The sequence below is a fragment of the Amblyomma mixtum genome, chromosome 5 (genome assembly GCF_055824585.1).
Source record: "Amblyomma mixtum isolate Tamu chromosome 5, ASM5582458v1, whole genome shotgun sequence".
Classification (NCBI taxonomy): domain Eukaryota; kingdom Metazoa; phylum Arthropoda; class Arachnida; order Ixodida; family Ixodidae; genus Amblyomma; species Amblyomma mixtum.
In genome coordinates this window covers 132,199,103-132,212,534 of record NC_143016.1, presented here as the reverse complement: position 1 = coordinate 132,212,534, position 13,432 = coordinate 132,199,103, and the positions used below count along the sequence as shown (strand labels likewise).

Below are 13,432 nucleotides of genomic sequence, written 5' to 3'. Positions count from 1 at the left end.
GACATTAAAGGCTTTCGCCTTAAAAACTTTAAGCTTCGCTTTTAAGAGTGGAACGCGACAGCGTCTTGCAACGCTGCCAGGGAGTCCTTAGAACGCCATCGCCCATTCGGTTCTACGCCTCGCTCGTCGGTAAATTGGTTTTTGAGGAAAGGAAATGTATCTGACTATCATATCTCGGTGGACACCTAAACCTCGCCGGAAGGGAAGGGAGGAGGATGGCAATGAGCGAAGACACCGTATTCACTAGACGCGCCTTTGTTCATTCCAAACCATTGAGCTGGCATGACGGAGTGGATAGCGTGCTCGTCTCGCACTCCGAAGACCGGGGTTAGATTCCCGAGCTCGATTAGATTCGGTTAGATTCTCGAGACTCAACCACGACAAAATCAGAAACTCGTAAGACGACCCAAAGGATTGCGCACCAGTTCCAAGGCACTGACGAGGAACTACTACAGAACATCAAGCAGCGTTATATCGGCAATGCAACACACGCCGACAGCAGCTTGGCATACACGGGCAAAGCGAATCCCGCTCTGGACGAACCCCTTACCATACAAGAAGTCAGACACGCTGTGATGTCCGCCACAAAGAACACAACACCAGGGAGGGATGGCATCACTAATGCCATGATAAGAAATTTGGATGACAATTCAATCAAAAGATTCACAGAATTCGTCAATAAACACTGGGAACAGGGGACCCTCCCGGACGACTGGCGACATGCGGAAATAGTAATGATTCCGAAGTCCGGAAAGACTCCAAACCTGGAAAATCTTAGACCAATTTCCTTAACATCATGCTTAGGAAAAGTGTACGAGAGAGTTGTGCATCACAGGTTGCAGACCCACCTTGAGGACAACGAACTCATGCCGCACACTATGTTTGGATTTCGAAAATACCTATCGACACAAGACGTTCTCCTGCAGATCAAGGAGGAGGTGCTTACTACCGTTCCAAAATATGGAGAAAACATCTTGCTCGCTCTCGATCTTAAAGCGGCCTTCGACAACGTCAGTCATAGGGCTGTGCTGGAGGGTCTCAGCAAACTGGGTTGTGGGCAGAGAATATTCAACTATGTGAAAGCCTTTCTGACTAACCGAACCGCTACCATTGGAATAGGAGGCATCAGGACTGACACCTTCAACACCCCCGAAAAAGGAACACCGCAAGGCTCTGTGTTATCACCTATGCTTTTTAATATTGCAATGATTGGTTTAGCAAGCCCGCTTGAAGAAATTGAAGGAATCAGGCATGCCATCTACGCAGATGATGTCACAATCTGGGTGACAAGGGGATCCTTAGGAGAAAAACAAGAGCTTCTTCAGCGAGCAGCAGACACGGTCAACGCATACGCCCGACACTGTGGACTCGCATGCTCCCCTGAAAAATCCGAGGTGCTCACAGTCTACAGACAAGGGTATGATCTGCAAAACTCTATAGATATCTACATAGGGGAAACGAAGGTTCCGGAAGTATCGAAAGTTAAGATCCTCGGCATGTGGATCCAAAGCAACCGTCGTATTGATCACACGATCAGACAGCTAGCAAATACCACAGCACAGATCACCAGGATGATTGCAAGAATTTCCAACAGAAGAAGAGGTATGAAGGAGGAAGACACATGTAGGCTAGTACAGGCCCTCGTGGTCAGTAGGATCTTATACGGCGTCCCCTACCAAACACCGCTCGAGCAAGAAAAGGAGCAGTTAGAGGCAATTCTTAGAAAAGCATACAAATGCGCTCTCGGACTGCCGGTCAACACTTCGACGGAGAAATTCCTTAAACTGGGCATAAACAACACAGTACAAGAACATATCGAGGCCCACCTTCTCGCGCATAAAACAAGACTGATGCTGTCCGCAACAGGCCGAAACACGCTGCGGTTGCTCGGCATGAGGGACGCTTTGAAAGAAATCAATAGCACAGACAGCGTTCCAAATGAAATCAGGAGGATCATTGAGATCAGCCCGATTCCTAAAAACATGCATCCCGATATACATAAGGCGAGAAGAAAGGCAAGATCTGAATTCCACGAAAGAAGCTTCGCCGGGGCAAAATACGTATTATACGTTGACGCAACAACATACAGACACCGATACGGCTCGGTAGCCAGCGTGGTGGATCAACAGCTCAGGGAAATCAACTGCGCTTCGATAAAAACCAACAACATCCTCGAGGCTGAGGAAGCAGCAATTGCACTCGCCATCACCCAGCAGAGTGACGAGCCCCATGCACACATCATTACAGACTCGCAAGAGGCGTGCAGAAGATACAGCAGTGGACGCATATCCACTGCAGCCATTCACATACTCAAGGCGAGGACGATCACTTTTACGAGATGCTTCATCACGTGGACACCAGGCCATGAGGCTGCCAAAGGGAACCAATGTGCGGACGCCAATGCCTGAGAATACGCCAACCGGGAGGCGCGCACCGAAGGGGAACTGGACGCAGTCACTAGACGGTATGGAGCCATCTTAGAACACCAACGAGCCCTCCGTAGGGCCTACCCTCCTCCCCACAAAGACCTTAGTAGAGAGCAGTCGGTTGCCTGGAGACAACTGCAGACTAATACATACCCCAATCTGAGTTTACTAAGCAAAATTTATCCTTCCACATATGCCAACAAATGCCCGCTATGCGGTGAACACCCAACGCTTTACCACGTTACATGCGTCTGTCAGAAAATGCAGGCAGTGCCGATAAACAACACACCAACACCGGAGCAGTGGGAGGCTGCGCTGTCCAGCTCGAAGCCTGAAGAGCGGCTCAAGCTGATCGACAGGGCTTGCAAGACTGCAAAGGCCGCTGGGGCCCTGGACTGAGGGCTCCACCTACTCTTCGATAAAGAACACTTGTTGTACAATAAAGTTTTTCATTCATTCATTCATTCCCGAGCTCGACCAATTTCCGACTCGGTTTTATTTATTTATATGGCCTGACTAGAAGAGTTAATTAGGCTAATTGGGTAATTAAGCACTTAACTAAGGTCAGTCCCACTTACTTGAAGCATCACTATATGATCCCTTCAATTGGTTGCATGGTTACTAGCCAAAGTACAATTGGCCCCGTTTGAAATTGGCGCACTGTGACGTCACGACCGTTTCGACCAACTGAAAAGCGTGACATTTCTGTCGGCAATCGCTGCTTACAACGATGAGACATTAAAGGCTTTCGCCTTAAAAACTTTATTGTATAAGGGTTCTTTCTCGCAGCGTAGATGGAGCCCTCAGTCCAGGGCCCCAGCGGCCTTTGCAGTTTTGCGAGCCCTGTCGATCAGCTTGAGCTGCTCTTCAGGCTTCGAGCTGGACAGCGCAGCCTCCCACTGCTCCGGTGTTGGTGTGTGGTTTATCGGCACTGCCTACATTTTCTGACAGGCCCATGTAACGTGGTAAAGCGTTGGGGAAGTCGCTCCCACCTGGGGGCCACACCAAGCCCACCTGCCCTAAATCCCGCCAATCTGTGGCAAAAATTACGAGGAACTTTAGCGGCTAAAGTGCTGAAAGGCGAAAGCTTGAGTGCTGCATTCTGCTACGTGATTGTTCACTGCACATTTTGTTGGTGCATTAATTAACTGCCAATTAATGACGCTTAAGCTTCGCCTTTAGAAGTGGAACCCGACAGCGTGTTGTAGCGCTGCCACGGAGTCCAAGGAACGCCGCCACCCGTTCGGCGCGATGCGTTGCCCTTTGAACGCAACGCTTTTTGAGGAAAGGAAATGAGGCTGTAATTCTCTGTCATCTCGGTGGACACCTGAGCCGCACCGTACAGGAAGGGGGGAAGTGTGAGTGAAAGAAGAAAGAGGGGCCGTAATGAAGAAAATGAAAATTGTATTTGAGGAAAGGAAATTATGCATTAACTGTCTCACATATCTCAGTAGACACTAGTCGAAAATTGTATTTAAGGAAAGGAAGTTTCGCAGTAACTGTCTCACATATTTCTGTGGACACCCGTCAAAATTCGCGCGCGGTGACGTCACGACAATTTGGACCAATCTGAAACGCGGACAATTACGCCTTGCTCGTCGGTAAATTGGTTTCTGAGGAAAAGAAATGTGTCTGTCTCTCATATCTCAGTGGACACCTAAACCTCACCGTAACGGGAAGGGAGGAAGATGGGAGTGAACGAAGACACTGTATTCACTAGACGCACCTTTGTTCATTCCAAACCATCGTGCGGACATGGCGGAGTGGTAGCGTACTCGACTCGCACTCCGGAGGCCGGGGTTCGATTCCAAAGCTCGGCCAGTTTCTTACTTGCTTTTATTTATTTATCTGGTCGGACTAGAAAGGTTAATTAGACTAATTGGCTAAGTAAGCAATTAACTAAACTCAAACTTACTTGAAGCATCACTATACGACCCCTTTAATTGGTTGCATGGTTAGTAGTCAAAGTAGAATTGGCCCCGATTGAAATTCGCGCACTGTGACGTGACGACCGTTTCGACCAATTGAAAAGCGTGACATTTCTGTCGACAGCTCCTGCTTACAACGATGAGGCATTAAAGGCTTCCTCCTTAATAAAGTTGTTTCTCTCTCTCTCTCTGTTTCGATGGCAGATGCCACAGCTACCAACATCTGTTCCTTCCGTTTTATTTTTCTTAACAGTAAATAGCCGCTAACAACAGCCAGACAAGCCTGTTCGCTTGTTCTGCCACGCCAAGTAAAAAAAAAAAGGCGACGCAAGATGATTTTTGTCCCCTCTTTTGTTAGTTTTCGCCCTTGAAAATCCTGATATGGCAAATTTTGTTAAAGAGGTCCATGTATTTTGAACCGACTGGGTGCAGAGGCGCAAAATGCTCCCCAGAAATATTGTGTCAAAGCACCAATCATTTGAAAATCTGAAAACAAATCAGTGCGACTTGCATGGCGCTCAGAGAAGGCTTAGAGACTCGTTTGTTGCGTTCAATCGTGCCTTAAACTAATGAGTAAGGAAAATAACGAGTCGGATTGACGCCCGGCTCTACCGTACTAGCAATACGGTTTTAAATTTTTGTTGGGGTAGAGGTCGCCCCAGGAGTGCTCCGCCTACTTTTGCGGAGTGCTCGGGTAGATGCGATCTGCCCCGAAGAATAAATAAAAGGAAATAGTATAAACGTTGCTTAGGAGCAGCACTAAAGAAAACTGCCCACGATTACGTTACTTCGTGTTGCCAAATTTGAGCACAGCTCATCAACTGTTTCAGCCTTTCGATAGATTGAGACAAAGAACTACACGTTGCTTAGGAGCAGTTAGGAGCAGCAGTAAAAAAAACTGCCCACGATTACGTTACTTTTTGATGCCAAATTAGAGCACAGCTCATCAACTGTTTCAACTTTTTGATAGATTGAGGCAAAGAATTCAAGCAAGACGTGTGTACAGTTAATGATACGTTGTTATTTTGAAGCGTAAAGCTTCACTACCCGCACCACAGCCGCGCTTCGCGTGAGCCGCCGGAGCCAAGATTTGCCACAGCTGCGCATGCGCGAAACCGAGTGACGTCACGCGCGGCGCAGGTGGCCGCAGCAGCCGCCGCGCCGACTCCGCCGCCTGATCTTTCGGCGGGTGGGTTGTGGTGAAAACATTTATTTAATCATAGGAAGAGGTGTTGGGGGTCGTGACCTGAAAGGTCACGCCCTTACAACCACTAGGTGGGATGCCTAGTCAGGCACCCCATTGGCGGTTGCCGCAGAGCGGGCGCGCTGCGTTAAGGCCCCTTGGGCCTCGAGGGTGCAGCAACCGGGCAGGGTCGCCTCCCAGTCCTCTCGTGTGTGGTTTGGGATAGGGGGTTGGGATGGGTTCTGCTGGCAGGCCCACACCACGTTGTAGGTGTCCCGCACATCCCCACAGTGTGAGCGCCGCCCGTCGAATGGAGGATCAAAATGCCGTAGGGTTGCCGGGCACAACATTGTATTGGTGAGCAGGCGCAAGAGTACCCGCTCGTTAGCCTTCCCCAGCCCTTTGCACGGGGTGGGAAGAGTTTGGTGCGTGGATTTGTAATAATCGCATATTTCCTTAAAAGTGTAAACTGGATTGAAATCGAAGTCCTGGTCTGCGTCGGGTCCCGTGGGATATTCCCGGAGAGAGAGCGCGCGGGCGGCGACGTCGGCTGCCTCATTTCCGGGGACGCCTTGGTGACCTGGAGCCCAAACGAGAGATCGGTGCGCGGGATCCGAGTATCGGCTACAATTTTGGTAGATGCGATAAGCTAGGGGAGTAACCCACCCTTGCTTGACGTTTCGACAAGCCCCTCACGATTCGGTGTTTATGTATTTGGAAGAGGTGTCAGAGGCTGCCAACGCGATGGCAACCACTTCTGCGTGAATTGCTGACTGGGCCTTGAAAGTAAGGGCCTCTACTGTTTTACCTTCGTGGACGACCGCAGCCGTGTACCGTGGCCTGGGGTCCGGGCCGGACGCGTCCACGTAGAAGACTACTGGTTTGCTCCGAAAATGGCGGTGCAAGGCTTCCGCCTGTGCCAGGCGCCTGCCATTATGATCCTCTTTGAACATATTGGTGGGAGAGGCCGGACATGGAGGGTGCGTCTCCAATGTACGGGAAGGCGGCATCGCTCCTCTGTGAATTGTGTGTGCTCGATGTGAAGTCGGGTTAAAATGCGCCGACCCGACCCTGCCTTTGTGAGACGAGTGTATTGGTTGTTGAGGTGGGCGTCCCGAAGCTCCCTGAAAGCGTTTACCATCCCCAGTGCCATAAGGCGGCTGGTAGAGGTAGAGACTGGGAGGTCAGCGCTCGTTTTATGATTTAGCGGAGGATGACCTCGAGGGCATGCTCCTCCTCTTTTCTCAAGGGGACGTAGGGAATCAAATGCAAGATTCGACTGGTCACGAATGCGTTCGCCAGCCGCAAGGCGTCTTTGCATGGTAACCAACCGCGCTTGTTGGAAACGGCGGACCATGCGGCCCACCTGGTCCCCCACCTGCCGGAGATTGGCGAGTGTTGTGTCGCAGCGTCGCTGGTTGTGTATGACGAGTCCGAGAACTCTGATTTCCTTGAATTCGCGAATGGGACCGCTTTGCAACAAGAGATTGATCGCGATCGAGCATGTGCGCGAGGAGCGCAAATGCACGAATTCCAATTTCTGCAGGGAGCATTGCAGACCACAGTCTCTAGCATAGCGGTCCACTATGCTGGCGGCCATTTGCAGGCTGGTTTCCATGTCCCCCCGGTGTCCTTGCGTAGCCCGGAGGGTAATGTCGTCGGCGTACAGCGGCGTACCCCTTCCACCGCACCCACCAGTGCGGGTAGGCACATCATGGCAATGTTGAATGGCAGAGGGGACAGCACCGCCCCTTGTGGAGTCCCCCTCGTGCCGAGCAGGAAAGGTCCGTGTTCTTCGTCCTGTATTCGGATGTAGGACAGTCTCTCCGTGAAAAACTGTTTACCGTGACTGAAGGTATTGGTGCAGCAGTGAGTTTGACTCAAATGTGTGAGTATGATCTCGTGAGTTACGTTGTCGAACGTTGTCGCTCCCTTCAGGTCGAGCGCAAGGACAATTTCGCCTTTTTGGGGGTGTGTGATGGGGTTGCTTCGCGGTCAAGTTGGACCAGGACATCTTGTGCGAATATATGTGGGCAAAATCCGAACATGGTGTCCGCGATGGTGTTGTGTTGTTCGAGGTACTCGGACAGCCGAACCCGCACCATCGTCTCCATTAATTTGCCCACACACGAGGTGAGAGTAATGGGGCGGAGGTTGTCCGTGTCGATCGGTTTCCCGGCCTTCGGTATGAAGGTGACAAGGGCCGCCTTCCAGTCAATGGAGAGTGGGGTTTCCCCCGTCCAGATCGCATTGATGTATTCTAGAAAGCACTGGTACGCTGAATCAGGAAGGTTCGCCAAAAGTTTGACGATGACCTTGTCCCGGCCCGGCGCGGTGCCCCTCTTCATTTTGGCCAGACTGGCCTTCTGGTCGTGAAGCTGGAAAGGCTTGTCCAACTCCGAGTTTTCTCTGCCTGCGTAGGAGTAGGCCGATCTGCAGGCGTCCTGAGTTGTGCACAGGTAGCGATCCCGGAGCGCCTGTGCCAATTGCGTTGTATTTCCTTGGAATCAGCCATGGAAATACAAAACTGCGTTGTATTTCCATGGCTTTGCGTAGTTGCTTCTGCGTTTCTGTGCGGGTATGTGTTGGGTTGATGAGGGCTCGGAAGAGCTGCCACGTGTTTCGGCTCGACATCTGCCTCGCCGCCATGTTGCAGCGGTCCACTCAGTTGGAGTCAGCGAGTTGGGCCGCGTACTCTGCTGCCGGCCGGGTGAGGTCCGCAATGCGCGCTTTGAACTTCTTGTGTTTCTGGCGCTTGCAGCGGCGCGTAAGGCCGCGGCGCGCTGCCCATACGTGGAGGAGGTCGTTTTCCACGTCCGTGACCACCTCTGTGAGCTGTATCGGCTTCCCGTGGGAGCGAAGGTGCGATATGACTGACCGGGGCCAGTTTGCGTAGCCCTGCTTTGTGATGTTCGTGTTAGTGTCGGATGGGAAATTTTGGTGAAGGGTGGTCCAATTGGGGATGCGTGCTAGTGTGGTGGGGCGCTTTAGGGGGCGTGCATAAACAGTGGTGTTGATGATGCAGTGGTAGCTGCCCAGGGTATCCTCGGTGTTGATCCAGTCTGCGTGTCTTATGTTGCGAGTGAAAGTGAAGTCCAGGCATGCGTCTAGGGACAACGAGTTCCCTCCGCGGGTAGGAAATGCTGGGTCGGTGTGGAGGGTGAGGCTTAGTGTGGACGCCAACTCCGCCGGTATGCGTCCGCGCACTTCCTCCTTACGATAGCCCCATATCTGGCTAGGGGCGTTGAAGTCGTCCACAATCAGTAGGGGGTCGCGACCCGCCTCTTTAAGTGCACGGCTAGAGAAGTCCGCGAAAGTGACTAGCTTCAGTTTCGGGGAGCAGTATACAAAGTACGTGCAGGAGAGGATCTGATCGGCGAAGGGGAAGGATCCTTACCATGGCGTATGAGCACGGTATGTTGAGATCGAGGTCGATTTCGATGGCTGTGTACGACTTGTGTACGAGGAAACACGACGAGGGGTATCGCTGGAACGTCACGTAGTTAGTCGATTTCGCCGCCGCTCCTGGCTCCTGGAGGGCGACCACGGCGGGTAAAGCCTCGAAAGTTTCTAGGTAGAGGCGCAGGTTCACGCGTTTCTGCCGAATCTTGAAGCCTCTGCTATTCCATTGCGTTACGGTTACCAATGTGTGTGTTTTCGGAGGAGGGGAACTCTTGTTAGGCCGTCCCGCCATCCTCAGGATTGGAAGCGAGAGACGGGGGTTGACTGGACTCCGGCCTACAGCCAGCGCTGGGTGGGGGTGCGGGGTTGTAGTCTTTCGATGCCGCGTCTCTGGGATTGCAGATAATTTTCTTGTGCGTACTGAAGGCTCGAATGCCCTCGAACTGCCGACTGGTTCGGGTGGTTTTCGATTTCATGCAGCGGCTTATGACTGCCGGGACCGATGCCGAGCATTTGGACTCCATGCAGTTCATAGCCGCTTCTACCATTTTCTGAAGCTGGGAGGTGAGACGCGCCTCCATCGCGGTCAATGCCGGCTCGAACGCGGGTGGCAGTTCGGGCTCACTCTTCATGGCATCGGAACTCGGGATACCCGTTGCGGCAGCTAGCCTTTTTTCTAAATTTCGAATTTTGGCGGACAGTTGCCCGATCTGTGCCCTAAACTGCTCATTTTGTCTGCGGCTTTTGATATCTACGCCATAAGCCGAGGAGGAAGAAGTGGGCAAGGAGGAGGGAGGAGAGAAGGCTACTCCTGCCCAGCTCCTCTGCCGAGTTGGAGCAGCCGGGTTCGAACCCGATCGCGGCGGCCGCGTTTCGATGGTGGCCGAAATGCAAAAGGCGCCCGTGTGCTGTGCGATCTCAGCGCTGTTAAAGATCCGCAGGTGGTCGAAAGTATTCCGGAGAACGGCACCTCTTTCTTTTTTCTGTTACTCCCACCTTCCTCCTTTCCCGTACGGCGCGGTGCAGGTGTCCACCGAGATATGTGAGACAAATACTGCACCATTTTCTTTCCTCAAAAACCAATTTACCAAGTGTCTAGGAGGCTTCTCAAAGCTCGCCCAGCTTCCGAAGAGATCACGAAAGGGCTGCAGAGACGCTGCGTCCTGAATTGGCCGTAGTTGTGATTGCGATTTTAGAGACTGTATATGCTACAAGGGTAGCTTTGGTAGCATATGCAATACCTCTATGCGATTTTAGAGGAAAGAAAAGGCGCAATAACCGCCTCACATATAGTGGGCACCTCAGCCGCGCCGTAAGGAAAGGGAGGAAGTTTGTAAAGAAAGAGAAAAGACAAAAAGAGAGGCCGTAACAGAGGTCTTCAAAGGTTTCGTCTGCCGGTCCCCCAAATTCAGGTTCAAATCCACAGCCCCTGTGCGATGTCAGTGCGCGTTAAAGAACCTCATTTCGCCGAAATTACAGAAGCCCTCCAATACGGTGCGCCTCATAGACCTAGTCGTTGGGAAAGTACAACTCCATAAACCCAAATTCAAACCGAACACGTTGATAACACTATCAATCGGACCTCAGCGCAAACGATTCCCATTAACTTTTATAGCTACAATATGGATGGCGCTGCGTTGCTACAGCTCATGGCAGTCAATTTTAAATGCCATGTAGAGTAGAACACGTTGTTATCGGGTCTCATTTCACAGTTTGCATACTCACAATTAATCATGTACGCATCAGTACACAAAGACACTTCACGAAGTCGAAGACCACAACGCATTCACTAAGTCCACTTTTCGTAGCGCGTTCTGCGCATGCTCCCCTGGCAATCTGAAAGACCTTGGTTTGATCGTGGTTCGAAAAATCTACACAATATATTTTTTATTTCGAGATACTCGTGTTTAGTGCTACAACACCAACGGCCAACAACGCCGACACCAGCTTTTCAGCGATACGAGCTCTTTAACGCTATCTTGTTAAAACTACATCGGGCCCATCACTTCCACGGCAGCCATCTCTTCAGTGCCTCGGAGCGATCACCACGCAGTCTCTTTCCGTGCCGGCACACATAAGAAATGTAGCATCTTCATGTGAACCACCGCCCGCCACATATCTGGTGACCACGAATAACTCGAAAGTGTCTCACCACCGGCGCAACATAGCCTGTAGAAGGTTCCTGCTCCTTCACCATGAGCGCACCGTGAGGCGACTGCCACACATCCTAGGTACCCGACCAATTTCCTCGACTGTTCTGGCTGTTCCACACGCACCGTCCCATCGCGTTCATGCAAGTCAAGCGCACAACTGAACTCAACGCGAAATGCATGTGGTGGCAGTTGTGGCGATGACTTCGTTTCGTTTCGTTTCATTACCTTAAATACCCCTTTCGGGGTATTGCATAAGAGGGGGGTTACATGTCATGGGTGAGACTACAATTTTGGAATGACAGGAGGAACACTTATCGCAAAAGTCGATGGGCAGGTGAAGGAAGCAATGAAGTGGTTAGGCCGTTACAGATGACAGCTGTTCGGGGAAAAAAATTAGCCAGCAGACGTAGCGGTTCTAGTGAGCGGTCGAGCAACATAAAATTGATGCATAGTGCGATGGGATATGCGGGAAGGTGCACCTAAGTATGGGGGATGATTAAGCGAACGGTGAAATATCTTATGGAGCAGGCAAAGGCTAGCTACATGACGACGAGTGCTCAGGTTCAAGAGTTCGGACTGAAGTTCTAATGCTGCATCGTGGTGGAGCAGCGCAAAGGACGGGACACAAGAAACAAGGAAGGACGTACACAGGCGCTGTTTCTGGTGTCCCGTCCTTTGCGCTGCTCCACCACGATGAAACAGCACCAACTAGCCCAGCAACGTGCTCTGCTGTTCTAAAGCTGTTACACTGGTATTCAAAGAGTAATTGGAGTGAATGAATCTTACAGCGCGATTTGGAGAGCCTCAAGGGTGTTAGCTAGATAAATTTGATGCTAATGCCAGATAGGAGATGCTCAGTCCAGCCTAGACTGGATGAGCGACTTATAAGCGAGTAGTTTTCCGTGCGGTGGAGCATGACGTAGGTGACGTTTCAGAAATCGAAAAGATCGGTTTGCTGATGATATGACGTTAGTGATATGAGTGATATAGACCTCTTTCAAAAAGGAAAATTGTCCGGTGGCCACATTTCTGAACTCGAGCTTCCATAGACTGACACGAAGACGCTTCTTTCAAGTGTCACCGCGTGAACATCCACCATTATGATCACAGCTGTACAGATGCATCATGTCCGACAGAAATCAGTAAACTGCCTGCCCCTCTTGAACACCAGCTACTTCAGCCCTGTGTCGGTCTGCCATTAGCACCCAGACCACAGCAGATATCACTCCATGGGTGGCTCATACACTCGATGGTTCTGTTATCTTAGAGGCAGAGTTGTTTTCAGCATACTGCTAATCTTACACTATCGGCTTTTCTTAGTTCAGCCATCATTTGTCTCCTGTAGCTAGGAGCAATTGATTGCCCTTATATTGAGCAGTGACACGGCCAGCACAGTCAAACCGCTGCACGTGGGCAGGTGAACGTAGATCGAAGCGCATGCAGTGACTTTAAAATTCTCTTGAGTGCCATCGAGACAGCCACCTGGGGTATTTTTCACCCGGGACATCGGAAAACCCGATTAGACCTAGGTCTACCGAGTCGATGACGTCTGCCCCTTCTTATAGCGTTGATCACTCTCTGTCCAGCGCTATCTTTAGAAAAAAAAGTGGGAGTTTGCGGCGGGCGGACTCGACTTCGGAAGAAAAGTAGGCTTAAAGCCTTCAGGAATAAAGGGAACGAAAAGTTTTAAACCAGTGTTCTAATTTCACAGTACAACTACGATTTCATTCCTTCGTGAAGTTTAAGCATGTTCATCTTAGAAAAGGCTCTGAAAGTATGAAGTCATGTCGCAGACATATTTTAAAGCACACGTATTTTTAAAACAGACGTATTTTTAAAACACCTACGCATGATACTGATTCTGGGCTGAGGATGCGTAAATTGAAGCGCGGGCACTGAAAGACATGCATGCAAAACTTTCAAAAATATTTTTGTCGCTTCACAGTGTAGTCTTGGAGGTGATCGTTCATTAACAGTTGGCGAGTGCTTTGAAAAAAGTCTGAAGGAGTGCGCGATGTCATTTGGAAGCGATCAGTTAAAATGCCACGATATATACGTGTTCTAAAGCCACACGTACCTCTGAAATGCGCTTTGTCACTGGGCGCGCTTAAACTCTCCTCAAGGTAGAAAGTTTCCACTTGGGCATTGGGAATGCTTAATTGGTGTTTGTTTTTGTTACTTAATCTTTTTTATTTGCGAAGAGCCGCAGCGTGGCCTAAGTCCTGCAGTTTTTTAACTGCGCTGTCACCAGAAGGTGCATGGGCGTTTTTGCATTTGATTTAGAACCAAATTTGGCCACCAAGACCGGGATCCTTTTTCGCAATTTTGAGTTCAGCAGAG

General features: G+C 50.6%; 1 non-coding gene across 1 annotated transcript; it reads left to right on the top strand.

Annotated features, from left to right (window-relative positions):
- The first annotated feature begins 4,910 nt into the window (after positions 1-4,910).
- LOC149343733 (U12 minor spliceosomal RNA) lies at positions 4,911-5,066 on the top strand. Its single transcript, XR_016283346.1, has one exon. It is a non-coding gene; the product is annotated as a U12 minor spliceosomal RNA (small nuclear RNA).
- The last annotated feature ends 8,366 nt before the right edge of the window (positions 5,067-13,432 follow it).